Genomic DNA, 26455 nt, shown 5'->3' with positions numbered 1-26455 from the left:
ACGATAGGCCTGCTCTGGAGGCAGTGTGAGTTGCACTGCTATATAGTATTCAGGGGAAGCCATGTGTGGCATTATTAAGAGTTTATCTCAATATACAGATTAAGTATATTAAAGGTTATGAAAAAGCAAAATCCAAAAAAAATCTGTGTGGCAACCTCTCAAGAGACAAGTTGCATCTGGGAGTGCTCATGTCGGTCTGGGTCAGATGGAGAAGAAAACAACACTTAGAGTGGAAGTCACATGTGTCATTGTTTATTAGCTGTCTTTGATCAGTACTGCAGTCACTATATGGTCTGCAGAGTTATGATGTACCAGGCTTGTTTGTGAACTGACACCTCCCATCATGCTTTACCATTGTTTTGGGTCATATTAGGAAGAGTAGTTTCACAAAGTAAAAACTTAAACAGTTATCCCTTCATTGTTCTTGGTTCTGGTCCTGAAGATATGTATTGGATTTGGTTCTGCTGATGTATTTGTGTTATGGGTTTGGTTCTTGTGCTGCATTTTTGGTTCTGGTGCTGTATTCATGTAGTGAGTTTGGTTCTGGTGCTGTATTTATGTAGTGAGTTTGGTTCTGGTGCTGTATTTATGTAGTGAGTTTGGTTCTGGTGCTGTATTTATGTAGTGAGCTTGGTTCTGGTGCTGTATTTATGTAGTGAGTTTGGTTCTGGTACTATATTTATGTTGTGAGTTTGGTTCTGGTACTATATTTATGTTGTGAGTTTGGTTCTGGTGCTGTATTTATGTAGTGAGTTTGGTTCTGGTGCTGTATTTATGTAGTGAGTTTGGTTCTGGTGCTGTATTTATGTAGTGAGCTTGGTTCTGGTGCTGTATTTATGTAGTGAGTTTGGTTCTGGTACTATATTTATGTAGTGAGTTTGGTTCTGGTACTATATTTATGTAGTGAGTTTGGTTCTGGTGCTGTATTTATGTAGTGAGCTTGGTTCTGGTGCTGTATTTATGTAGTGAGTTTGGTTCTGGTACTATATTTATGTAGTGAGTTTGGTTCTGGTACTATATTTATGTAGTGAGTTTGGTTCTGGTGCTGTATTCATGTAATGGCCTGTGTTCTAGTATTAATGACTACAAAAATATGTATTTGGAGTATTATAATGGTTTTACTTGATTATTAGTTATGGGATACGTTTTTGCGGTGCAGCATGTCGCAAGCACTCCACATGCATATTTTAATCAAGCAGGTAGGGAACATGTTGTTAAAAGTACCTCCTTCTGATAGTTCTGACACTAGCCATTGACTAGCATCAGGATGTTCTGTGCAGACACCCTTGTGAAAATAGCTCCTTTCCCCATTGCTAAGGAAATGTCCCCATGTCCTTGATACTACAGAAGCTCTGTGCCTAACTACAGACAGTGGATTTCAGAGAAGCTGGAAGGAAGACCCCTAGTGGCAGCCACTTCAAACATGATTTACACTGGCAAAGCAATACAACGTTTAATGCAAGTATATTACAAAAGTGATGAGACTAACACAAGGTAGTAGATGAGCAGTCGTCTGAAAAGTTAGTGTCCCTTTAAAATCTCATCCATTTTGCTTGTACTGTAATACTCTGCATATTTTCTCCATGCAAATTCATGACCGAAATTACGCAGAATATACACTACATATGAATATGCCTTAAAGGGGTATTACCATCTTAGAAAGTGTTGGTATACTAGTAGAATATTAGTGTGGGTCTGACTCCAGCTGAAAGGGGCTGCGATTGCTGTTTCCTTTACGGCAAGATGGTCAGGAGCGCTGCTGTGCAGAAAAAATGAGGCAGCTTAATGCAACACTATGTCCCTTTCATTTTCAGGATTGGTCAGACCCTCAACTATGACAAGTGATAGCAAATCCAATGACAACGTTATTCCTTCTGCATCTGACAAACTCATTTCTGTTACATCTGATGATGTAGAGAAGGATTACAGCAACTGTTAACCATACTCGAATGATTTAACCCCCATCCTTGTTAATGCTGCAGATGCTGCTGGAGGTAGGGGGGGATCTATATGATTCAGCAGCAGTCAATGTGAGGGTGGAGTGTAGGACCCAGCAGAGCTGGAGAAGCTGCAGGCAGGCAAGCAGCAGTGTGTCACTGGGCTGAGATCAGGAGAGAGCTGCATCTGGGCAGAGTGGATCCCAGTGAGCTGGTGTGCACCCAGCTATCCCTGTGCACCTGATCCCTCCTCTGCAGCCTCTGCCATCCCCCTTATTGATTGCACAAGAGGAGATGGATGCAACAGTGTTGCGAGGTTTGCAATGAGCTGACACCTCCAGCAGATCCACCGAGCAGCAAGATCAAGGGCGGAGGTAGAGATTTATTTACATTGTATCCTCTCTATATGACTTAGTAGCACTGGCAGGGCTCTGCACAGCAGAGACATAGTGTGGATGCAGCCAGAGGCAATTACTACAGGGCTCAGGTTATATCAGGCCTTGAACTTGCAGCACTTCGCAACTTATGCTTCTGTGTATTGTCTATCTACTGCATTGTAGCCGGGTTACTTTTGCTGTACTCTTCTATTACAGGTGTAGCAGAGCTGAGTTGTTCAGGCGGCACCATTCACTGTTCTATGTCTTATCTGTATTTGCATTGAATTGATTTAAAGGGTCTCTGACATCTATTATGAGCCCCGTAAAGTTATGGGCTGCTAGGAGATGTGGTGCTGAGTCCAGGGAGAACTCCTTTTAAGGCCGGCTTCACACAAGCGTATGCGTATTGGCGTATGCACGAGTGTAGCGTTTTTGCAAAATGAGCGATACTTTTTTTTTGCGTGCGCATTGCCGTATTTTACTGTAATTTTTGCGCCTGGAAAGGCGCACTGATTTAAAATAGCTAATTAGTCTTAATGAGTTCCAGATGTTCTTTTTTTTTCATTGAATTTGCGCAGTAGTTTGCACGCATTTGTTGCACCCCCTTTGGTGTGCAAATGTGCGCAAATACGCCCAAAAAAAGAGCATGTTCTATTTTTTTTTTTCTTGCACTACTGAAATGTGAAAATATGGAAATATGAATTAAATCGATGGGTTCTATTCTGTGTATTGCATTCGCAAATTGGTTTATGTAAACCGTGCCTTATACTCATTGCTATCCCACTGTCTGCCCGGAAAACTGCTGTTCCTTCTATCCCGTGGACTACTTCTGTGCACGCACATATAATGACCTGCGGGACGCATGGAGCAGCAGCTTTTTGGATGGACAGCAGAGGAATAATGAGAAGGTAAGTATAAGGGTGGTTGGACGCGGGCGAGAAAACCGCGCGATATTAGCGTGTTGCGCAAGTCAGTAAAAAAGCAGACTATGAAACCAATGATTTTCAATGGCTTCCTTCCCGCTAGTGAGGTTTTTACTCAAGCGATGTTGAGAGAACCAAAAATCGCAGCTCCATCCTTCTGCGCTGTGCGTGTTTGGTTTTTTTTTTCCTTTTTAATCTACTGCCCATGTTTGCCCTTTGGAGTATCCTTTTCTATCGCAACGCAGCAATCCTGCATTGTGATTTTTTTTTTTTTTAAATTTTTTTTTGTAACATTAGAAAGTCCTATTGACTTTCACGAAAAAAAATCTCACCAAAATCGTGAGCAGCAGAGATGATTTTGCGAGAAATAGGAGCGCTGACTCTCAAAAATCGAAAAAAGACGAGATTTTGCCACGATTTTCTCATAGCAAAATCACGATCACCTGCGTGAAACTAGCCTAAGGCCGCCTGCAGGCGACCGGGACGGATCTGGCTGCGAGAATTCTCTCAGCGGGACCCGACCCGAGCCCCTGCAGGGACCAGCGCGGCACTCACCTGCTCCTACGGCGTCCGGGGAGTGACATTTCTGCGAGCCCCGCACAAAAAATAAGGCATGCCGCGATTTGTTTTCTGCGCGTGATTTCGCGCAGACAGATCGTGGTCATCTGCCTAGGATTGGGTTTTCTAATGCAATCCTATGGCAGCTTCCACGGGTAGAAATTCTGCGGGAAATCCTGCCGCAGAATCTCCGCACCTCTGCAGGTGGCCTAAGCGTGATTTCACACGTGTGGAATTATTTTCCCGGAATACACCACAAAACTGCTATGCAATTCTGCGTGAAACACAAACTTGTGTTGCGTTTTTAAGAAAAACTGCAGCAATATTGCGATTGCACGAGTGTATTAGCCCTGACTGCAGATTTAGGCTATTTTCAAGTCCGCATCAAAATGTGAAGGTAGTCCTGCGGATTTGGGATGGTATTTACCCCGTGTTGCGGTGTGTCTTGCGGGCTAATTCCGCCCAGGTGGAAGGTCGCTATTTACACGGCCAATTGCCAGTCGAGCCTGAGATTCGTGGATGTGACTCTCATCACACAGAGCATGGACACCACATCCGTGTTCTGTGTGATGCGCTGGACACCACACTTCTGCATGTTCTGTTCCTGTGCAAGGCGTGCATGAAAATAATGCGTGCTGCGATTTTATTTTATTTTCTCGGATTCGCAGCATCACTGCGAGAGAAAAATCGTCCGTGTAAATAGGCCCATTTTTTTGTGCGAGTCTTGTGTTCTCACAACGCACAAAACGGATGTCAGCCATGTAAATACGGCCATTTAAACAGGCGATTTTCCTGCACTTTTTCTGTGCACAGAACTCGCACGAGGAAAGAACCCGCTGTCTTTACTGGGAGCATTTACACGCTCCACTCTCACAGCGCTGCGAGGAGAAGTGATGGGAGAGAAAAAATTGCGCATGTCCTATCTTTGGGCAATATTGCCTATTCTTGCCTATACAGACTGAAAAAAAAAATAATCACATTGTGCTCACGTGAATGCGAGTTTCGTTCAAGGGCGATGCCATTTTTATTTATTTTTTGCTCCCTAAGGGAATAACAATGGGCCATGTTCACGCATGAGATAATCGTACGTGCCGCAGCGCACGCGGGATACGTTTTTTCTCATAAAAAGCATTACACTTTTATAAAAATCACATCTTTGCAAGTGCAATATTGGTCGGAGCTTCTTGGACCAACATCGCAGTCGCATGAGACTTGCCTGTGTTTCCAGTGAGGGCAATATCGGTCCAAGAAACTAGGGAAGTGTGATGCGACTTACAAACGAAAAAATCCTTTTTTTTTTTTTTTTCGCGCGAAGTGGCGTATTTTACTGTACTTTATCCGCAAGGCATTTTCATTGCACACAGCAAAAAAGTATGTTCCAGTTGAAATGACTAATTGGTGTAATGAGTTCCAGAGGTGTTCTCTTTCCTGCGCAATTCCGCAGTGTTTCACGCATTTCCTGGCATATTTTGCACGCAATTGCGCACCCCAATTGACTTCTACGAGGACTTTGGGTGTGCATATGAAAATGGAGCATGCTGTGTCCTTTTTATACAAGCATGCGGATGTAAATGAACCCATTAAAATCAAAGGGTTCTATTCTGTGCACATTGCGCACGCAAGTTTTACACACGTAAATACGCCCGTGTGAATCTGGCCTACGGCTCTATTCGCACTGCGTTTAAAGAATCCGTCTGTAGTCCCATAAAGAGAATCAAAACTGGATGCCGAAGGAAACCTTTTTTAATTTAATTTTTTTTTTTTTATGGATCCCTCAAAAAAAAAACCCCAAAACCTTAGCTTCCATTTTTTTCAGTTTTCCATCTGTTTTTTTGTGTAAATATTTTATTTTCTACATTATGTGCAGAGGAAAGAACGGATGCAAGCGAAAGGCTCTGCACTGAGTCTCCATTGGCAGCAATGTAGGAAAAAAATGCGGAAGTCTATTTTTCATCAGTTTTCCATTTTTGGGGGGGACAGAAAAAAATAGAGCGATAGACTACGTGTAAAGAAAAAAACGGAAATTAGAGAGAACGGACACAAATTCTTAAAACCCCACTGAACTCGATGGCAAATGAAACTGATACATTTGCTTCTGTCTCTATGATGGAAATGAAAAACGGAAATGCAGATGTTAAGAAAGAACAGGAGAGGCGTCTGCCGACTGCGCCATTTCTCCTTTGAGCCCATAGTTTAGTATATGGGGCTCATAGAAGATGACCCTTTAAGTGCTCACTCACAGGGCGTATGTGGTCTGTGTATTGTGCGTCTATATTTTACATGCGCAAATCCGCACGTTACATGTATTCTGCGTAATCTAAGTGCCCATAGCCTATTATGGGCATTTTTATCCACATGCTATGGGTTGTGTTTTTTTTTTTTGTTATTTTTTCACACATGTGAAACGCGCGCATGAAAAACGCAAGTCTGAACAGCCCAATGTAAATCAATAGGCTTGTTGCGGACTGATTTATTGTCCTTACTGACATATTCACCTCTACTACATCTATATAATGGATTACGGGCACGCAATGGCAATGTTTCTGATTGTCGCCAGCTAGAGATTGGCAGGTTTACAGGATTTTTATGTGCGCTTTGGGACGGATTTATGGCGGCGGTTGCCGTGGGAAGGTTTAGCCGCTGTCTAACAACGGTTGTGAGATATTTTTAGGATGTCTCCGGGTTTCTAATAATGTTATAATAGTCATGCTGACTCTGCCCGACTGCGGGGAGATAAAGGACCCCACAAGTGTCTGCGGGGGATAATGTCGCGTTCTGTTTCCTGACTTTCCCTACGTAAGACTCTGCGTTCAGGTTTCCATTTTTCTATTTTTGTCATGAGAGCAAAAATCCGGAATCTGTGAGGGAATTGGGGTCCGGCAGTTACCTGGATGTAATAGTGCAGCATGCTGTGCTGTTTAGGCTGGGGTCTTAGGAAGGATCTGCGCTGGAGGGCCTTATAGGACATGATACGAATCGTTCTGTCACACACTTTTGCGCAAAAAAAGATGTGAAAGGTGTGGTCTGTTCATTGTTGCCGTACAAAATGACCCTATCGGGGTGTATTTACACAGAGGAGTGCGATATTAGGGCGCCTACCCACTGGCGTTGCCGATTTTCGTGCGTGAAAAACGCAGCGTTTTCCGCGGCTTTTTCGTTAATTTCCATTGACAATCATGGGTGCATTAAGAGAAAAATAAGGAGACATATGCAACTGACAGTTCCTATGTGAAAAATTGCAACGAAACGAAAAAAAAACCCCAAATGGACAAGAACACATTCTATACTAATTGCTCTTCAGAAAAAACGCAAAACGCAATTTAGCATCGCAGGAAAAAAAAACGCCAGTGGGTAGGCGCCCTTAGTCAGAGAGTGTGATTTCTGTACGCCTTCAGCATTGGCCTCAGGCCGCTTTCACACGGCCACGTGCATGAGTGCGTCGTTTTTACAGAACAAATGTTGCTTTATTGCACGCGCAGCAACGTATTTCACTGTACTTTTTGTGCGCGCAAGGCATATGCATTTGCGCGCACCCCAAAAAAATAAGCACCAATGCCGCCAGCTATTTAAATGGCTAATTAGTCTAATGATCTTTTGCCTGTGCAATTACGCAGTGTTTCACGCATCTCCTAGCGTATTGCGCATGCATGTGCTCATACCTATTGACTTCTATTATGACTTTTGCGCAAGAAAATACAGCGTGCTGCGCTTTTATTTCCGCGACCAAAATGTGCAGAAAAATACGCACGTATGAACGACCCATTGGTTGAGTGTCTTCTTTTCGGGGAAACACAGTATGATCTGAAATACCGGGAGACAGAAACTTGCTGCTGATATGGATGGAAATATGTCTTTAACAGCTTAACGCTCCATGACTTTCAGTTACGTCATGGATGTTCGGGGTTTGTATGGATTTGGGGTCTATATAATGCGGGTTTTGGCTGTCTTTGGCAGCTGACACCCACCCATAACAGTTGTGATCAGTACTGGCGCTGATCATAAAATCATAGAATCGAGACTTGGAGAGGACCTCCGATGTCATCGGGTCCAACCCCTTGCTGAATGTAGGTTTTACTAAAGAACCCCAGACAGATCTCTGTCCAGCTTCTGTTTTGAAGACTTCCATTGAAGGAGAACTCTCCACCTCCTGTGGTATCCTGTTCAACTCATTGATCACTCTCACTCAGAATGTTTTTCTCTAATATCTAATCTGTGTCTCCTCCCTTTCAGTTTCATCCCATTGCTTCTAGTCTTTCCTTGTGGGAATGAGAATAGAGCTGATCCCTGCAGTGTGACAGCCCTTCAGATATTTGTAGACAGCTATTAAGTCTCCTCTCAGCCTTCTTTCGCAAGCTAAACATTCCCATAATCTTTAGCCATTCCTCATAGGACATGATTTGCAGTCCGCTCACCATCCTGTTAGCTGCTCTATGAGCTTGCTCCAGTTTGTCAGTGTCTTTTATAAAGTGGGGTGCCCAGAACTGTACACATTACTCTAGATGAGGTCTAACTAAGTAAGAGTAGAGGAGGATAATTACCTCATGTGATGTAGATTCTATGCCTCCTTTAATACATCCCAGAAGTGTTTGCCTTTTTTGCTGCTGCATCACACTGTTGACTCATGTTCAGTCTATGATCTATTAGTAGACCTAGTCTCTTTCACATGTGCTGCTGCTTAGCTCAATTCCTCACATTCTGTATGTGTTTTTTTTTTTTTCTTTTTTTTTTTCATTTTTCTTACCCAGATGTAGAGCTTTATTAAAAATCATAAAGCGCCTCAGGGTGCAAATGTCTGTGCTCACCTGGTGTGGACACCTGGACCCAATTCAGGTCTCCAGGTGCTTCACCTGTGGTCCTTCAGATATATCTTAATCGTCTATTTCCTATGCTGGTAGCATCCACTTGGAAAAGGGGAGAGCTGCACGGATAACGGGGGACCTCTGAAAGGAAGATCTCTTCCCAGTGCATAGTATAGAAAAAAAAAAGTTACAAAAGATCCTGCGCTCTTAGGCCTTAGTCACACGGGCGTTTTTTCACGCGATTTGCGGATCGCATGACGGATGCGCATCCGCAAATCGCGTTACCGGTGCACGCAAGTTGCCCGCTAATCGCCCGAAAATCTGCTCCTAGCCGCGTTTCATTAGAAACGGGCTGGAGCTGTCCAGCGCATTGCATTCAATGGAGACGGCAATAGAGCCGGCTCCATTTAAAGCAATGCGCTGCGGGCGAGCCCAGGATGAATCGTCGGGAAGGGCTTAAATATATAAGCCCTTCCCTGCAATTCATCCTAAAATGTGTAAAAATAAAAAATATATATATATATACTCACCTTCTCCCGGCAGCCGGAGCTCCGCACGGCCGTCCTGCAGTGGGTGTGAAGGGGGTGTGAGTCAGACCTGCCCCCTGATTGGCTCAGCGCTGAGCCAATCAGAGGCATGTCTCACTCCCATTCATGAATGGATGTGAGTCAGACCTGCCCCTGATTGGCTCAGCGCTGAGAGGCAGCAGTCACTCACCCATTCATGAATTCATGAATGGGTGTGTGAGTGAAACCTGCCTCTGATTGGTCAGGGCTGTGACCAATCAGAGGCAGATCATTCAGCAGGCAGGGATTTTAAAGCCCCGCCGGCTGAATAGTGCCGAGAAGCAGTTCAGGAGAACTGACGGCGGCCGCGGCTGGACTCCGGCTGCAGCGAAAAGGTGAGTATACAATTTTTTTTTTTATTTTAACACATTTTAGGATGAATTGCAGGGAAGGGCTTATATATTTAAGCCCTTCCCGACAATTCACCCTGCGCATGCCGGCAGCCCATTGCTTTCAATGGAGCGGCTGTATTGCCGGCTCCATTGAATTCAATGGGCAAACATCATTCTTCTCTGTCACAGCTGTTACAGCTGTGGCAGAGAAGAATGATTTGTCTTCTATATGTTCTCAATGGGGTCGGCGCTGCTGCCGCCGGCCCCATTGAGCGCATATAGAGAAGAGAACAGGAATCGCAGATCGCAGATAGGTGCGATCTGCGATTTCTGTTCTATAATTTATCGGACGAGCGCATAAAAAGCGCTCATGTGTCCGATACCATTGCAAAGCAATGGTTTTATAAAATCGCCGGATGCATGCGCATGCGCAAATCGTGGCTAAAAACGCCCGTCTGACTAAGGCCTTAGGATAACTGCAGAATAATAGATCACAATAAATTATCAAGTTTCCCAATGAATTTGCTGACACTTACTTTGGATGTAGGTCTTTGTATTTATACCTGTTAAGTACGATTCTATTAGTTGCCGCACACTGTTCAAGCTTGTCCAGATCTTCTTAAATCCTTTCTCTTCCCTAGTGTTAGCTATCTTTCCTAACTTTGTGCCGTCAACAAATTTGACCAGATTCCCCATCAATTCCCTCATCTAGATCATTTATGAAAATTTCCTGGGCCCAGGACTAAGACTTATGGTACCCCAATTGAGAGATTCTTCCAGTTGGATGTGCAGCCACTTATGACCACTCTTTGAGTATGATCACTCAGCCAGTTGTGAATCCACCCAACAGTTGCCTTGTCAATCCCATACTCGTAATTGTTTTCAGTAAGTATGGTATGAGATACTATGTCAAATGCTTTACTAAAGTCAACATGTACTGTATCTACTGCATTTCCCTGATCAACTTAGTCCATGATTCTGTCATAGAGGGAAATTAGATTAGAGTGGTCTGGCTGACTTGGTTTTTTTACAAACCCATGCTGGCTCTGGTTAATTACTCTATTCTCATCCAAGCACTTGCATACATACTGTTCAATAATGTATTTGAAGAACTTTCCTGTAATAGAAGTCGGGCTCACAGGCCTGTAGTTTCCTGGATCCACCATCTTCCCTTTTTTGAAGATGGGGACAACATTTGCCCTTTTCAAATCTTCTGGTGCTTCCCCTGTTCTCCATGGTTTTTCACAGATTACAGTGAGTGGTTCAATTACCTCCGCTGCTTCCTTTAGTATCCAGGGATGTAATTCATCTGGATCTTTAGACTTGAATTCATTTAAGTTAGCTAAGTGTTCCCTCATCATCTCTCTGCTTACAGATAGCCTGCATTCTTTTATTTCCACAATAGCACAGGGAAGATCAGTTGATGTTCCATCTACTTTTTGAGAGAAAACAGATACAAAATAGGAATCTAAAATTTCCAGCCTCCTCAACACCATTTTTAACAAATTCGCCATTCACCATTTCCATTCTGTATACATCCACCTTTTTTTTATTTTTACATACCTCCTAAATCACTCATTATTGGCTTTAGCTATTTTGACACTTGGCTTTACAGTTTCTGCAGTCTGCATTATATTCTTATATATAATCTGATATTCTCCCCTCTTTCCATTTGATTAACGCTTTTTTTTCCCTTTCTTTTTAGCATGTGTTTTAAGTTTTATTTTTATCCATCCTGGCCTCTTTAAATCCTTCCCATTTGTCCTTCTTTTAGGGATTGTTAGGAATTGTGCTTTTAGAACCGTCTTTCACAATATTTCCCAAGCATTTTGGACATTTTGCGTCCTTAAGAACATCCAGCCATTGGATTCTTCCTATCCTCCTTTTGAGTCCATAAAAATCTGCCTTTCTGAAATCCAAGCTTGAAGTTTGAGTCCTCTAAGGTCCCCTCCCTCCCATGTTATTCAAGAATAGCATGATCACTGCCTCCTAGCATATATTGTATTTCAGCCACACTTCAGTAGCAGTGAGCGATTCCAGCGACCTCATTGGTTGTTGGGTACACCCCCCCCTTTGGAGACCTGCACGAGTACTACTTCACGAGAACCGTGGGGGGTTAGGGTTTAGGGTTGGGGTTGGGGTTGGGGTTAGGGTTAGAGGTTAGGGTTAGTTGCCGACCCTCCTACGGCCGTGCTGCTGCTTATTTAGCGGGCCGCCCACTCGTGCACATCTCCAAAGGGGGGGGGGGGTGTACCCAACAACCAATCAGGTCACTGGAATCGCTCACCGCTACTGAAGTGCAGCTGAAATACAAAATATGCTGCCTCCTAAGGTCCCAGCCACCCTTACTTCCTCAACCATTCCCTCCCTGTTTGTAAGAATTGGGTACAAGATAGCAGATCCCCTTGTTCTCTCTTCTACCTTTTGGAAGATAAAGTTGTCATTAAGAGCGGATAAGAATTCGTTGGATCCATCACTTTTACCTGAGAGAGATACCCAACAAATGTCTGGATAGTTACAATCTCCCATAATCACTGTGTTGTGCTATTTTGAGAGCTTGGCCATGTGATGTAGAAAGAGTTCATCCATATCTTCTGCTTGTCCAGGTGGTCTATAGTAAATGCCTACAATGGTGTCCTTTCTGTTGTTCTCTCTTTGTATTCTTACTCCGTGTCTACAGAACTCTCATGCTCTGAAGCTGGACTCTCTGTGAAGATGAATGTTTTCCTAACATACAGCACAATACCTCCTCCCCTTTGTTTTAGGGTTGTTTCCTATGAATAAGTTGTATCCTTCAAGCCTTGTATTCCAATCCTGTGTATCATTCCACCAAGTTTCCGTGATGCCTATGACATCATATTTCTCTTCCTGTGTTAGGAGCTACAATTCTTGTTTATTTCCCATGCTCTGAGCATTTGTGAAGAAACATTGTAGTTTGTGATCGGTGTCTCTTGCTCTTCTACTTTCCTTCTGAATTTTTTGTCTTTGTTCTTTCTTCTAATAGCAAAATTCTCAACAGTATTCATTAGCTGTATATATTTGCTTGACCTTCCACTTCCCTTCCAATATTGTTCTAGTCTAAAGTTCTCCTGATGAGCGTAGCAAGGCGTCTGCCAAATATATGCTTACTTGTCTTTGTAAGGTGCAACCTGTCTCTAGCGAGCAGTCCATCATATAGTTAGTTCACTCCATGGTCTAGAAATCTAAATCTTTTCTGATGGCACCATCGATATAGCCAGTTGTTCACCTCTAGAATCCTGTTCTATCTTCTTATTCCATGGCCATCTACTAAAAGGATGAATGAGAAGACCTTCTGTGCTCCTAGTTCCTTAACTTTCCTGTCAAGGTCTTCAAAATCTCTGCAGATAATTGCAAGGTCCTTTTATTTTTATATATATATATTTTTTTTTGTGGTGTCATTTGCCTCTACATGTATTAGGATGAATGGGTAATTGTCTGTAGAATGGAAGGGTCTTGCCTGTCAAACACATCTTTGATCTGCGTACCTGGAAGACCGCGCACATATCGTGAGGTTATATTAGGTCTGCAGACAGCGGCCTTTGTTCCTTTCAAAAGGGAATCCCCCCACAATCAGCACTCCCGCTTTCTTCACACCAACACTTCTGCTCTGTCAAGGAAATCCTCATCTTCCCTAATGAGTTTCAATGTAGCTATTCTCTCCTTTTCCTCCAGTAGAGACACAAGCTTGCATTTCTGGCAGGTGAAGTTTGGCTTTTCCTCTGGTAAGTCAGTAATTATACAGCATACCTTGCAGCTCACCAAATGGCTCCTCTTCCCTTCTATATGGTCAGTTGATGCCCACTTCCAAACTTCTAATAGTTAAAACTTCTCATAATGATAAAGAACCTTTTGAGATGTTACAGGTGCGCGGTCTGGCGATGTCCTCTGAGCAACTAGACCCCGCTAAACCCAGCGACTGTCCCACTCGCAGCGACTCTTCCCTCTTCCCAAAATGCATCAGGAATATGCAAATCTTCCTAAAGCTCCAACTCCTGTTAACCCTTTAAATGACATGGTAATTTCTGAAAGCGGCATTTAAATGCCCTGATCAAAGTTAAGGGGCCTGAATGGTTCTCCGCGGAGTGTCATTTGGTTGCCATAGCAGTTAACATAGTAACATAGTATGCGAGGCTGAAAAAAGACAAATATCCATCTGGTTCAGCCTGTTACAGCCTCCACATGTTAATCCAGAGGAAGGCAGAAAACCCTCAATTAGCTAGAAGCCAATTTACCCCATTTTGGGGGAAAAATTCCTTCCCAACTCCATAATGGCAGTCAGAATAATCCCCAGATCAACACTCTTCAGAGAAGAGCTCCTTCTTGACTCCAAGTCCGGTAGTCAAAAGATCCCTTGGTCAACAACCCTTATGACTATTTAATGTCTATATTCTGTAATAGCATAGGGCTCTAAAAAGACTGTCTAGTCCCCTCTTAAACTCCTCTATCGATTTTTGCCATCACCACGTCCTCAGTTGAAGGTCCGCATTACTGCCATTGCAGATTGCCTGTGGGGTGGCTTGATAGACTGCCTGCCAGATCACATTATAATATAATATATAGGCTAGGTTCACACGGGACCAAAATCTCGTGAAATGACCGTACGGAAATACGGCAAGATTTCCGTAGGTAAAATGCAGCTTCAAAGCCCGCCGCCTTTTGTCGCCTGCATTCCGTTTCGGCCATCTTTCCCTATAGAGAGGAGAGAGGCCGCCGCGGAAATGGAGAAAGAATTGACATGCCACGTCTTTGAATTCTGTACGGCATGTCAATTTCAGCGCGGCTTGGCCACACCAGATCGGCCGTAGCATGTGGATAAGATTTTTGCAAATGTTGTCCACTTTGCTGGCTATCTTGGGATAAAAAGCCGCGGGCGGAATGTCCAAGCAGAAAATCTGTGTGAACCCAGCCATACTGTAGTATAACATTATACTGCAGGAGTGATCAAATGATCGCAACTTCAAGTCCCCCTATGTAAAAGTAATGAGTAAAACAAAAAAAAAAATGTATTTATTTATTTTTTTTTTAAAGAAAGGGAAAGTTAGTGGGTTTAGATTTATTAATCTTTCATAGCAACTATATTTGTATGACTCTACAAGAAAAGAAATCTTGCTTTTTGCACACCTTCCTTCTATGCTGTGAAGTGTTTTTGTTTGTTGTATTTTGTACGATTTATAAAACCTAATAAGTTTCTTTTTTAAGATTTAATAAAATAGCGATCAGAAACTCATATGGTCTCTAAAGTAAATTTTAAAATAATTTAAAAAAGTTATGGTGGCAGAAAATGGCTTCTATTTTTTTGCAAACACATTTTGTTTTTTATAAAGTAGTACAACCAAAAAAACTGTTTCGAATTTTGTATTGTCGCAAGTGTACTGACCCATACAAAAAAGTTATCGTGTAATTTTTGCTACAGTTTATATGCCATAGAAACAACCCCCCCCCCCCTCCCCAAGATGGAGGAATTATTTTTTTTTCTCCATTTCATTCCATTTTTGAAACATTTTTCAGTACATTATATGTGAAGTGGTCCGACCCAGACGTAGGAGGTATTAAGCAGCGAGGGCAAAAGTACAATGGTAGTCACGGTGGCTCTACCGCTCTTTCTGGCAGAGTGGAAAAGAGCCTGTCTTAGGTCCAGACTACAGCAGTGGTAAAAACCCTAAATAAACTAATAAAAAACAAAATAAAAATAGGTAGTTGTTATAGCCTGTTGCCCGTAGAGTCGGGTAGGGAAAGTTTGTTGTGATGCCAGGGACCCATTCCAGACAAAAATAACTATAAAAAATGGAAAACTAAACCATAATGAGAGTAGTAGTCCTAGCTCTTCTATAGTTTTTATTGTTACCTCAGTGCAGTTGTTGTAGGTGGTGAGAAGTACTTCAGGAAGCAGAGTTTTAGATAAAAACAATTCCATACTTTATTAAGAGATAAGAGAGGGGTTTCCATCCCTTTTGCACATTTATATCAACCACATTATGGTAAGCTGGTTTAAATCTCATATTTAACGTGCATCATGCAATATAGACTTGGTTAGTGAACATGGAGTGGAAACTGTTGACAGGTGACTTGCTCCTGTTTCTTGCTCCTACTAACCCAAAAGCATATACCTGATTTATTTTCCTTTTCCTCGTCTGTTCTCTTTCTCTCATCTCTGTTAACTCTCTCCAGCATAAACTTGGTTTCGTAGTCACTCTTAGTTGTTGCTTCCTACCGCATTGGTTATTGTAGATGCTCACCTTGTTCCTCCCCAGTCTCTATCTCAGGTTCTACTGGACTACTTTCTCTCCAGGCCTGGACTAGGCTGACCTGCCCCCTCTTTACCTTTTATACTTTTCTTGTCTACCAATTCCTAGGGGAATACTGACTATCCAATTCCTGACCTATCTAGAAGTGACTGACAGGTATGAGCACAGGTTGGGGTCTATTCTGCATAGTAATACGGAGCTAGGTTGTAGAAACACTAAACATTAACACATTATTAACCATTTAAAGTCATATACATACATAATTACACATTTTACACACATAGAAATATATACACACTTTACATGAGATAGCAATGCTACTGCTGTGGTACCCCAACTCTGGGGTACTACATATGGTACATTAAATATTACCATTGGAAAACACAACTCGCCCTGCAACAAAAAACAAGCCCTCCGACATCTACGTCGATGGATAAATAAGAGTTACGATTTTTGAAAGGTTAGAGGAAAAACCAAAAATGGATACAAAAAAGGTCCTCGTCCTTAAGTGGTTACATTTTTATTGGGCCCTTGAGAATGGCTATCTGACTAGAAAGTTTTGTGCACCCCTGCTGTAAAGGAAATAACTAGTGATGAGCGAGTATACTCGCTAACGGCAATTGCTCGAGCGAGCATTGCCCTTAGCTAGTACCTGCCCGCTCGAGGGAAAAGGTTTGGGTGGGCAGGGAGATGCGGGGAGGAACGGAGGGGAGACCTTCCCCCCCCCCCTCTCCCCCTGCTGACTGCCGCAACTTACCGCTCCCCCGCGCCGGCACCTGAACCTTCTCTCGAGCGGGCAGGTACTAAGGGCAATGCTCACTCGAGCAATTGCCCTTAGCGAGTATGCTCGCTTATCTCTAGAAATAACATAAGCTGCACTACTCTGCTGTGTTGGTGGTGGGCACCATAGTGCCAACATCCTGGATAGTAACTTTAGTGTGCAAGCATTTTTACATTGCAACTTGTGTAGTTATAAGGCACTTTACATGGTTTACACTTGTTAGGTTGCTGACCAGAGCCTTCCAAATTATGCCTATGTGGCCCTCACTATAGACTATGGGACGTTTGTGCACATCCACTACTGTAGTATCCCAGAGTAGGATCTTCTGTGGTGTGTACTGTTAAATGTGGTAGATTGTGTATTGTTACGTGTATTGCCTTGTCTGGGTCAATATTTGTCTGGTGTTTATGTAACCTAATCTTGAGTGAGGTCCCCTGTACACGGCCGTTGCGGAATATCGCCAGCGATAGTCCGCCGCGGGGGAGCAGAGGGGGGCCGCTCTCAGTTCTCTGTGGTGAGCCTATCTGACAGATGGGCTCACCACGGAGAATCGCGGCATGCCACGATTTAGATCTCGCGAGCGGACAATCGCTATAATTCTCCACTTCTGGACGCCGCAGCTGCTCTTTCCATAGCAACGCTATGGAAAGCGTTCATTCGTTACCCACGCCCGAATTACCGTCGCGGGTAACGCAATGAGCAATCTCCCATGGACAGGCAGCCTGACTGTGCAGCACTCGCCCTAACCTTGGGAGTCTTGTCAGTCATCTGAAGCAGCCCTGGGATTGGCTGAGCAAATCGCCTTATAGTTGTAGGTATAACTGTAGAATAGAGTTTTTAGGGAGCAGTTGGTGAGGTACTCGGTGAGTGAGGTGGTTGGCAGTAGAATGGAGAAGAGTGAGGAGGCTGAAAGTGGAGCTTAAGCGAGTCGGGCTAAAGCCAGAATAAGTCAGGCCTAATGGATTGGTCAAGTTCAGTGCAGTCATCTGGAGTGGAAGGAGTCTTTTTCATCCCTGCTAGAGAGGAAGTCTAGACAGGGCAGACCCTTTGGAACCAAGAAGAGAGAGGCCATTATCAAGCGTGAGTCGAACTAAGCTAAAGAAGTTAGCTGGATTCCCTTCATTCATCCACAAATGCCCATCTGGAAGAATCCCCCATACAACTTAGACTGGTGGGTCCATCTTCCTGTACAGAGGAGAAGCTAAGAAATATGTGTGTGTATTTTCTGCTGAAGTGGAACTGTTGAATTGAATGCTAACTAATATTTCTGCAAAGTGTGAACTGTTGTTAACTTTTCAAGTGTGGAGTAAACTGTGTACCCTTTGGTTTACTTTCCCAAGTTTGGTTTGAACTCTTAATTTCATCGTTACCAGAATGCTTCATCTGAGAGGTACTGGCGTCATGAGAACATTTAAATTATATCATTTAGCGTTGCTATCGTTATTCTTGCCACTGTGCAGCCAGGCTAGGCTTTGTCCAGATGTTCCAGGGCGGGACAGTAGAGCCGCCGTTGACAACCATCTTGTTCCCCGCTGTCTCACCGCTAGAGCATACGCTTGGCCACCACACTATCGCCTCATGAGATTGGATGTTATCAGCAAAGTAATGCATGACTCTTCAGTCATTGTGAAACCACAAGTCCCAGCAGTGTCCATATAGCATGCACAGTTTGGCGATCTACCCTTAATCCAATGCCATTTTCCTCTTACTATCATTTTTTGATGTCCAAAACTCTGTGCGCCATTTCCAATGCAGAGCTGGACATCCTCTTCTGGTTCAGGAAACAAAGCTCTAGTTAGGGGTGTCCAATCTGCAGGCTGTGGGCCACATGCAGCCCACAGGGTCAGATTGACTGCATGGCCTATTCGGAGGATAGGTCATCACTAGTACAATACCCCTTGGGAGTACATATACAATAAGCTCTCCCTAGTGATAGCTGCCAGCAGCCTTTATAAGAGACTTGCCTGCTTTACCTAGTGTAGTGGAAGACCTAGTTATGTGCACTTGGGTCCACGTCATCCTGCAGATGGCTAGCACTTATATACGGTAGTGACATATGAAGGTCAAAAGCTTATTAGTAAAACTAGTCCAGGCTGCAAGCCATGCTACAACTTATGGTTTTTCAGGTATAGGAGTGCGTATTTGAGCACCTCAGCGTTGCAGAATATGCCCATATGCGGAAGAAGTTCAAGTCCCCTATATAAAAGTAATGAGTAAAAAAGAAAAAAAAAATGTATTATTTTTTTGAAGAAAAAAAATATGCACTGCAAAATTGAAAATAGCAAAATCCTGTTGTCAATGCCGCATCAAAATCTGCAGTCAGGCATGCAAAATTCAGGGACGGCATGTTCTGTGAAAAGTCCCTAAATGAGTCTTTCTTGCGGATTACACGACTCCTGTCTCGGAGTGCATTATATAAAGTGCTTGCCTATCCCAGAATCCTCTCGCTTTCTGCCACCGTAAAATAAAAAGGCTGCAGATGAGATTTGGGATTTGCTTGGTTTCTTCATCGGTGTGATGTCATATAGATGACCGGCGGTAGTACCATGTCTATGTAGGGGTCTGGGCGAAGAGTGGGGGGTGTTGTACTTAGTTTATGCAACCTATATAAAAGTCACAGCTTCATGCCCTGCTGATTGCCGATTGTGAGAACCTGCATGGGCAGATTAACCCATGTTAATCTGCCCATGCAGAATGTTTTAACCTTTTTATTGATCACCGGAAACAACAGGGACCGTGTATACAATAGTTGACCGAGAGTTTTGCTAAATTATTTAACTGCTTCATGATCGATGAGACTAAATTTATATCATGCGGTCATGAAGGGTGTATGGAGCGCACTCTGTAGCAGAGTCCACTTCATTCTCGGTGGCTATCAGCTGTTTTCGACAGCTGACAGCCGTTGGCAACTGCCACAATTAGATGCCGCTTTAAAGTTGACTGCGTGTCTAAATGTCAGCCAGAGGGCAGCTAGCAATAGCCTCCCGTGCATGTATGTCAAGGATAGATGGGCAACATCAAATATCACAGTATATGGTGATACTGAAGTATTGCTGCATATAGTACAAGTGATCAAATGATCCAAGTTCCAATTAAACAAACAAAAACAAAACCTTTTCCCATTAAAAAAAAATTGTAAACAATGAAAAAAATCCACATATTTGGTATTGCCATATTTATAAAAGTCCAAACTATAAGAATGCACAATATATTTATCCTGCAAGGTGATCACCGTAAAAAGTAAAAGCGCAGAATACCAAAATTGCAGGGATTTTTTGGTACTCCAGCTCCCAAACAAATTTGAATAGAAAGTGATCATATATATGTATTCCAAAATGGTACTAATAAAAACTGCAGCTCATTATGCAAAAGCCAAGCCCTTACACAGCCCCACTGATGATAAAATAAAAAAATTCTGGGTCATAAAATATGGTAATGGAAAGCAATTTGTTAAAATAAATTCTTTATTGTATTGAATTACATAACCTCATAACGTAGATTGGGAGAAACTGGGAGCTTTGGTCCTCTCGACTGTCCCTACTGCGTGCATGGAAGAGAATTAGTGGACAGGGTCGTTTTAATAACTACACCTGGTACACTGACTCCCCCCTTCCTGGTGGGAAACCCTCAGTCCCATCTACATTGACACACACTCTCTTTCTTCCAGTGGTGGCATTTCTTCGTGTCCAAGATGTGATGGGACTGCTGGGTCTAAGAGCGCTCTCTGACTTGGGGAGAAGCTCTGGTATCTCACCGGGATCTTGATTTCACAAAAAAAAAATCTTAATTACCCTTACACCCCTTTCTAACTTGATTGCAGAGCTCCATTCCATTTGAGAGGCTACACCTTTCATCAGAGACTCCTACACACGTAGTTTCTCCAGTCCATGGATTATTGCTGAATAGACTGATGACGGAGTATGAGCCAGGTGTACTGGGTAGATCATTCTCTGGGGAACTCTGGGCCAAATCTCGCACACTGCCACATAAAATGTCCATCTCCAGCAGGTTACAAGAACTTAATTCTAAAATAATTTCACAGTGGTACAGGACCCCTGCTAAAATACATATTTTAGCTGTCAATACCTGATAAATGTTGGAGATGCTCTACAGCAATTGGCTTCAGGCTGCACATATGGTGGGAATTAGAGATGAGTGAGCGTACTCGGCCATGCCCCTTTTTCGCCCGAGTACCGTGATTTTCGAGTACTTCCGTTCTCGGGCGAAAATATTCGGGGGGCGCCGTGGGTGAGTGGGGGGTTGCAGCGGGGTGAGGGAGATAGAGAGGGTTCCCCGCTGCTACCCCCGCGCCGCCACGCCTCCCTCCGCCCCCCGGCCCCCCCCCGAATCTTTTCACCCGAGTACTGAAGTACTCAAAAATCGCGGTGCTCGATCGAGTAATTACTCGAAACGAGTACGTTCGCTCATCTCTAGTGGGAATGCCAGCTGATATTTCCCCTATAGCAAGACATCTGTAGACTACCAGTATATGAAGTGTTATGCAGATCTCCGATTGACATGTTCAAACATGGCCTGATATTGGGAACAAAGCATTGCTATTCTGAGATTAGCTTGGGTGGAGGCCTTGTATTATCTAAAATATCTGAAAGAACTCCGATGTTCAGACCTTGATGAGGATTTAGTTCCCCCCCCCCCCTGAACTGTATGGATAGACTTCAGAGGCTCATCCTCTTTCTCTGGGTACTTAACAGTTCCATACCATAAGGTGAACTGATATGGATGGCAGTCTGGCTCCAATCTGTACACCATATTCTGTCTCGTTTTTTCCTTTCGCTCTATTCTTCTTTTCCTAACTTTTTTTTTTTTCTTTACATCCCCCCCCCCCGCCTTACTTTTTTTTTTTTTTAAATTTTCTCAGTTTTTTCTTTCTTTTTTTTTTTTTTTTTTTGTGCTTCTTACTGGTTTGATCCTTATGTGATGACCAGGTGTCGCCTCCATCATTAGGAATTTATGATCTGGCCTTATTAGATCATCCCCCTTAGAAGACGCTCTTACATTTCTCAATTGATCATAGTCCAGGTTTGGATGAACATTTAGGCCAGTTCACACGGGCGGATTTGAATAGCAGAATTCGTGGTCGGCATCTGCAGCAAGTGGCATGCATTGAATTTATGTAAAAATGGCTTTTTCCTTCCTGCGGAAATGAACTGCTGTATTTTGCTGTGGACTCCATGCGGACAGCCTCCAATGGAGGCCGCCCAACCTGCAGCCCATCTGCAATTGACATTGTGGATGGGCCGTGGGTACCTGTGTCATTGCCTAGCGAAGGCATGGGAAAAACAAATGTTTAAGGAAAAAAAAAATCTATATTGCGCATGACCGACAGTAAGTGTCCGCGGTCATCTGCAGTACAGGGAGAGAAGGTACGCGGGATCGCCGGCCAACGTCACAGAAGGATACTGTTGCGGGAACCCACATCCAGAATCGGGATCATTCGTGTGACCACGGCCAAAAGGCGCTGTCACCTGTCCTTGTAATTTGATGTCATTCTAACATGGAAGCCGATATAGCTGATGATATGTACAATTTATTGCATTATTGTTTTTGAACCTAAAACAAACTACATAAATTTGGTATAATTGAACTGACCTACAGAGCAAAACTCATATTTCATTTTTACTGCACCGTAAAAACGTAACCCCCCCCCCCCCCAAAAAAGGCACACAACATTTTTTTCATTCGCCACACTTAAAAATTTGTTACAGACTTTTATATCAATAAAAAAATCTAACTTTTCCTGCTAAAAACAAGCCCTCCCACAGCTACATTGATTGAAAATAAAAAGGCTATGAGGCCAGGATGAAAAATGTAAAATCAATAGTCTTGACGGGATGAAGCTGTGATTTACACCGTCCTGTTAATAAATATGACTTAATATAATTGTAATGGAGTGTAAATAATTGATGGTGGGGTGGTTGTGAATGTTGGGGGTGTGGCTGTGTATGCTAATGACCTTAAAGGAAACTTGTCACATCCAATAAGCACCATTCTGTAAGTGAGCGCCTATTTCCTGCTATTAGTCTATGAGTGTGACTCTTCTCTTCAGTCTCTGCATGCGCTCACCTAGAGAATAGTGTGTAAGCATGAACACTGACTGAAGAAGCAATGACTTCCAGTGATAATGAGAGAACGGAGAGCTGAAAAAGTAGCAGACTCCCAGACAATACATTCTTTGTCCTATAAGCACCGTAAGTTACATAACATAGTATGTAAGGCCGAATGAAGACATTGTCCATCTAGTCCAGCCTGTCTATCCTACTGTGTTGATCCAGAGGAAGGCAAAAAACCCCAAGGCCAGAAGCCAATTAGCCCTTTTGGGGGAAAAATTCCTTCCCGACTCCCTAATGGCAATCAGACTGTTCCCTGGATCAACCCCTAATAGTTCCTACCTGCCTGTATACCCGGATTGACACTTAACCTAAGATTTATATCCTGTAATATCCTTCTTCTCCAGAAAGACATCAAGTCCCCTTTTAAACTCCTCTATGGATTTTGCCATCACCACATCCTCAGGCAGAGAGTTCCACAGTCTAACTGCTCTTACAGTAAAGAACCCCTTTCTGTGTTGGTGATGAAACCTACTTTCCTCTAATTGTAGCGGATGTCCTCTTGTTACTGTCGTGGTCCTGGGTGTAAACAGATTGCGGGAGAGATCCTTGTATTGTCCCCTCATGTACTTATACATGGTTATTTGGTCGCCTCTTAACCTTCTTTTTTCTAGAGTAAATAATCCCAATTTCGATAGCCTCTCTGGGTATTCCAGTCCCGTCATTCCATGTATTAGTTTAGTCGCCCTTCTTTGAACCCCTTCAAGCACTGTGACATCTTTCCTGAGCACCGGTGTCCAGAATTGTACGCAGTATTCCAAGTTAGTTTACGGTGGTTATTGGATGTGACGGGTTCTCTTTTAAGTAATGGGTTTCCACGCAGAGCGTGCATGTTATGGTAGTTCATGGTGATGATCTATTGCGGATATGGAAACTCTTCAGACACTTTCATTTTTTTACATTTTATGTTGTGGGCCTTGTGCAATTTAGGCCTCTTTTACACAGGTGTTGTTTGAGCGCGTGAAAAAGTCTCCGGACAGGAGTCGAAGCATTGCTGTTCTTATGCCAGTGAGGTAATAAAGATGCATCCAAGTGGATGTTTTTTGCACCATACTTTGCTGCCCACTGTCTAGTTTTGTGCTCAGCAGTTTTTGCAGAGAGTCTTGGGAGGAGTGAGCTGCCCCAGTGCTGCAGGAGAACTGGGTTTTTCTGTATCAGAGAGATGATGGCGCACCCAGACATCACCAGTGAAAGTGATTTATTTTAACGTCAACACTGTCCAACCTTCCCAAAGGTCCTGTGCTGATAATAATAATGTGCTAATAATCTGTTCAGGGGGACAGGGATTACATATTTCAGTTAGCGGATTTAGTCATTGGTTAACTGAAGTTCCTACAAAACTAAATTACTAACAGTATATTCTGAGCCATTTCCCCCTGGCCAAGGTAAACCATTTACTGACTGATTGTGTGCACAAACGTTAAGGACCTCTTATATGTCAGGTATGGACAGAGTTGGAGTGGTAATTGAATGTTGGTAAACTGTTGGGATTATATCCAAATAATACTGTTGTATGTTACTCCTGTATTATTCTTTATTATACATTTTAGTAAAGCATTGAACAGGTGTAAAGCCCCTCCATCATTGGCCCCATATTCTGGATCTGTCGCCTATTTGAGGGACACCCTCCAACCTGAAGCTGTCCTATAATGGCTCCATTAAAAAATGTAGGAGCTGGTTGTACCTTCTTTCTGGTACTCTCCTGAGGAGAGCATAGCATGAGTCACTCAGAATACTAAACCCGGACTTGTCCTTAATTGGTACACAGTCTCGCTGTCTTTGTATCCATAGACAAACAGTTGTATACCATGAGACATGGCCTGTTTTTTGGTTAGCAGTTGAATACATAAGTGGGATATGATGGATGCAGATTGCAAGCCTCTAGGTGTACAACCTCTTCTTCTGTTCTTAGTACTGCTACGACCCCTGCCGACTGACCCCCAAACCCCCAATGTTAAGAGTTTTTCAGGGAAAATACTATTGATGACCTATCTTCTGGATAGGTCAGAAATGGTTGCTTTACCTTTACCTCCCCCCACACCACCTTCCTTCGTCACCCGCTGCTACTGTTCCAGCTGGGTCCGGTTCCCCGCTGCTTTCTGCACCAGGGACATATGCAGTAGTCCTATTGTCTGGGCTTAACTGCAGTGATCACAGGTCCCTGTGTTGGCAAGTCATTGCTTCTGTAGAGGATCGGGCATGAGCGGTGAAGGGTTGGATGAGGTGAGTGTGGGTGTTTATATGCTTGTTCTCAACTCTGAGCAGTTCTCATTTTATTTCTCTCTAAATGACCCCTCTTAACCCTTTAAGGACCAGGCTGTTTTGGTCCTGAAGGACCAGACACTTTTTAGGGATTTTACCCATGTGGTGGTCTTAGAATCCTAGAATGGTTGAGATCGAAGGGACCTCCGGGGTCATCGGGTCCAACCCCCTGCTCAGTGCAGGATTCACTATATTATCCTAGACAGATATTTGTCCAGACTTTGTTTGAAGACTTCCATTGAAGGAGAATTTGTCAACTCACATGGCAACCTGTTCCACTCATTTACAGCACTTTTTTTTTTTTTTCCTTCAGCTACCAAAATTATTTTTGCTGAGTTTTTTTTGTTTTGTTTTTTTTTCCATGACATATATAGGGCATTTTTTTTTCCTTTTTATATATTTGTTGTCTGACTTTTTTCCCCCCATTTTCTTTTCAGTTTTATTAAAAAGGTTTTTTTAAAAACATTTTAGAATTGCACATTTACGCTAAAATAAAGTATGGGTTTGGATTACAGGGCACATATGGCGACTGTTTTGGATGGTGTCGGCTATGGGTCATTTTTCTTATGTATATATTTGTATTTTATTCTTTTCTTTTTTTTTTTTACCATCTATGTCCCAACAATGTCATAGAAGACCTCTGGGGGTCATTCACATTGTACTTTTGTTTTTTATATCACACTTTTCCACTGTAGCTGGGGCATCCATAGGAGACCAAATTACAGGGGAAAATACCCCACAGTATAACAGTAGTCACTGGCAGAGCTGATCAGCTTACAGGGGGCACCCGGCAGTCACATGATCGCCAGGTCACATAGTGGAAGAAACCCTTCCACTTTTTAGTACATTATGCTCATTGAGTACTATGTAGCCAGGAAAGGAGAAGGCAGAAGCGGCCTCTTTGACTCGGAGATCAGCTTGAACAGAGCTTTTAAGTCCAACTTGTAAGTCTGCATTTTCTGAAAGACTTAAAGGGGTTGTCCCGCGCCGAAACGGGTTTTTTTTTTTTTCAACCCCCCCCCCCGTTCGGCGCGAGACAACCCCGATGCAGGGACCTAAAGAAAGCTTACCGGAGCGCTTACCTTAATCCCCGCGCTCCGGTGACTTCTATACTTACCGGTGAAGATGGCCGCCGGGATCCTCTTCCTCCGTGGACCGCAGCTCTTCTGTGCGGTCCATTGCCGATTCCAGCCTCCTGATTGGCTGGAATCGGCACGTGACGGGGCGGAGCTACACGGAGCCCCATAGAGAACAGGAGAAGACCCGGACTGCGCAAGCGCGGCTAATTTGGCCATCGGAGGGCGAAAATTAGTCGGCACCATGGAGACGAGGACGCCAGCAACAAAGCAGGTAAGTAAAAAACTTTTTATAACTTCTGTATGGCTCATAATTAATGCACAATGTATATTACAAAGTGCATTATTATGGCCATACAGAAGTGTATAGACCCACTTGCTGCCGCGGGACAACCCCTTTTAGTATTTCAGAGTAAAACGTGCATGGGCCGATTGGGCATATCTGTCGTT

General features: G+C 43.3%; 1 protein-coding gene across 1 annotated transcript in view; it reads left to right on the top strand.

Annotated features, from left to right (window-relative positions):
* Positions 1-2125: 2125 nt before the first annotated feature.
* The window catches only part of RAB27B (RAB27B, member RAS oncogene family), a 219707-nt gene continuing 195377 nt past the window's right edge, over positions 2126-26455 (top strand). The window contains exon 1 of the mRNA XM_066602519.1: positions 2126-2311. The gene's annotated coding sequence lies outside the window, so the exon portion shown is untranslated. The remainder of the gene's footprint in view (positions 2312-26455) is intronic.

Source organism: Eleutherodactylus coqui, chromosome 5 (assembly GCF_035609145.1).
Source record: "Eleutherodactylus coqui strain aEleCoq1 chromosome 5, aEleCoq1.hap1, whole genome shotgun sequence".
Taxonomy (NCBI): Eukaryota; Metazoa; Chordata; class Amphibia; order Anura; family Eleutherodactylidae; genus Eleutherodactylus; species Eleutherodactylus coqui.
This window is presented reverse-complemented; position numbering and strand designations above follow the sequence as displayed.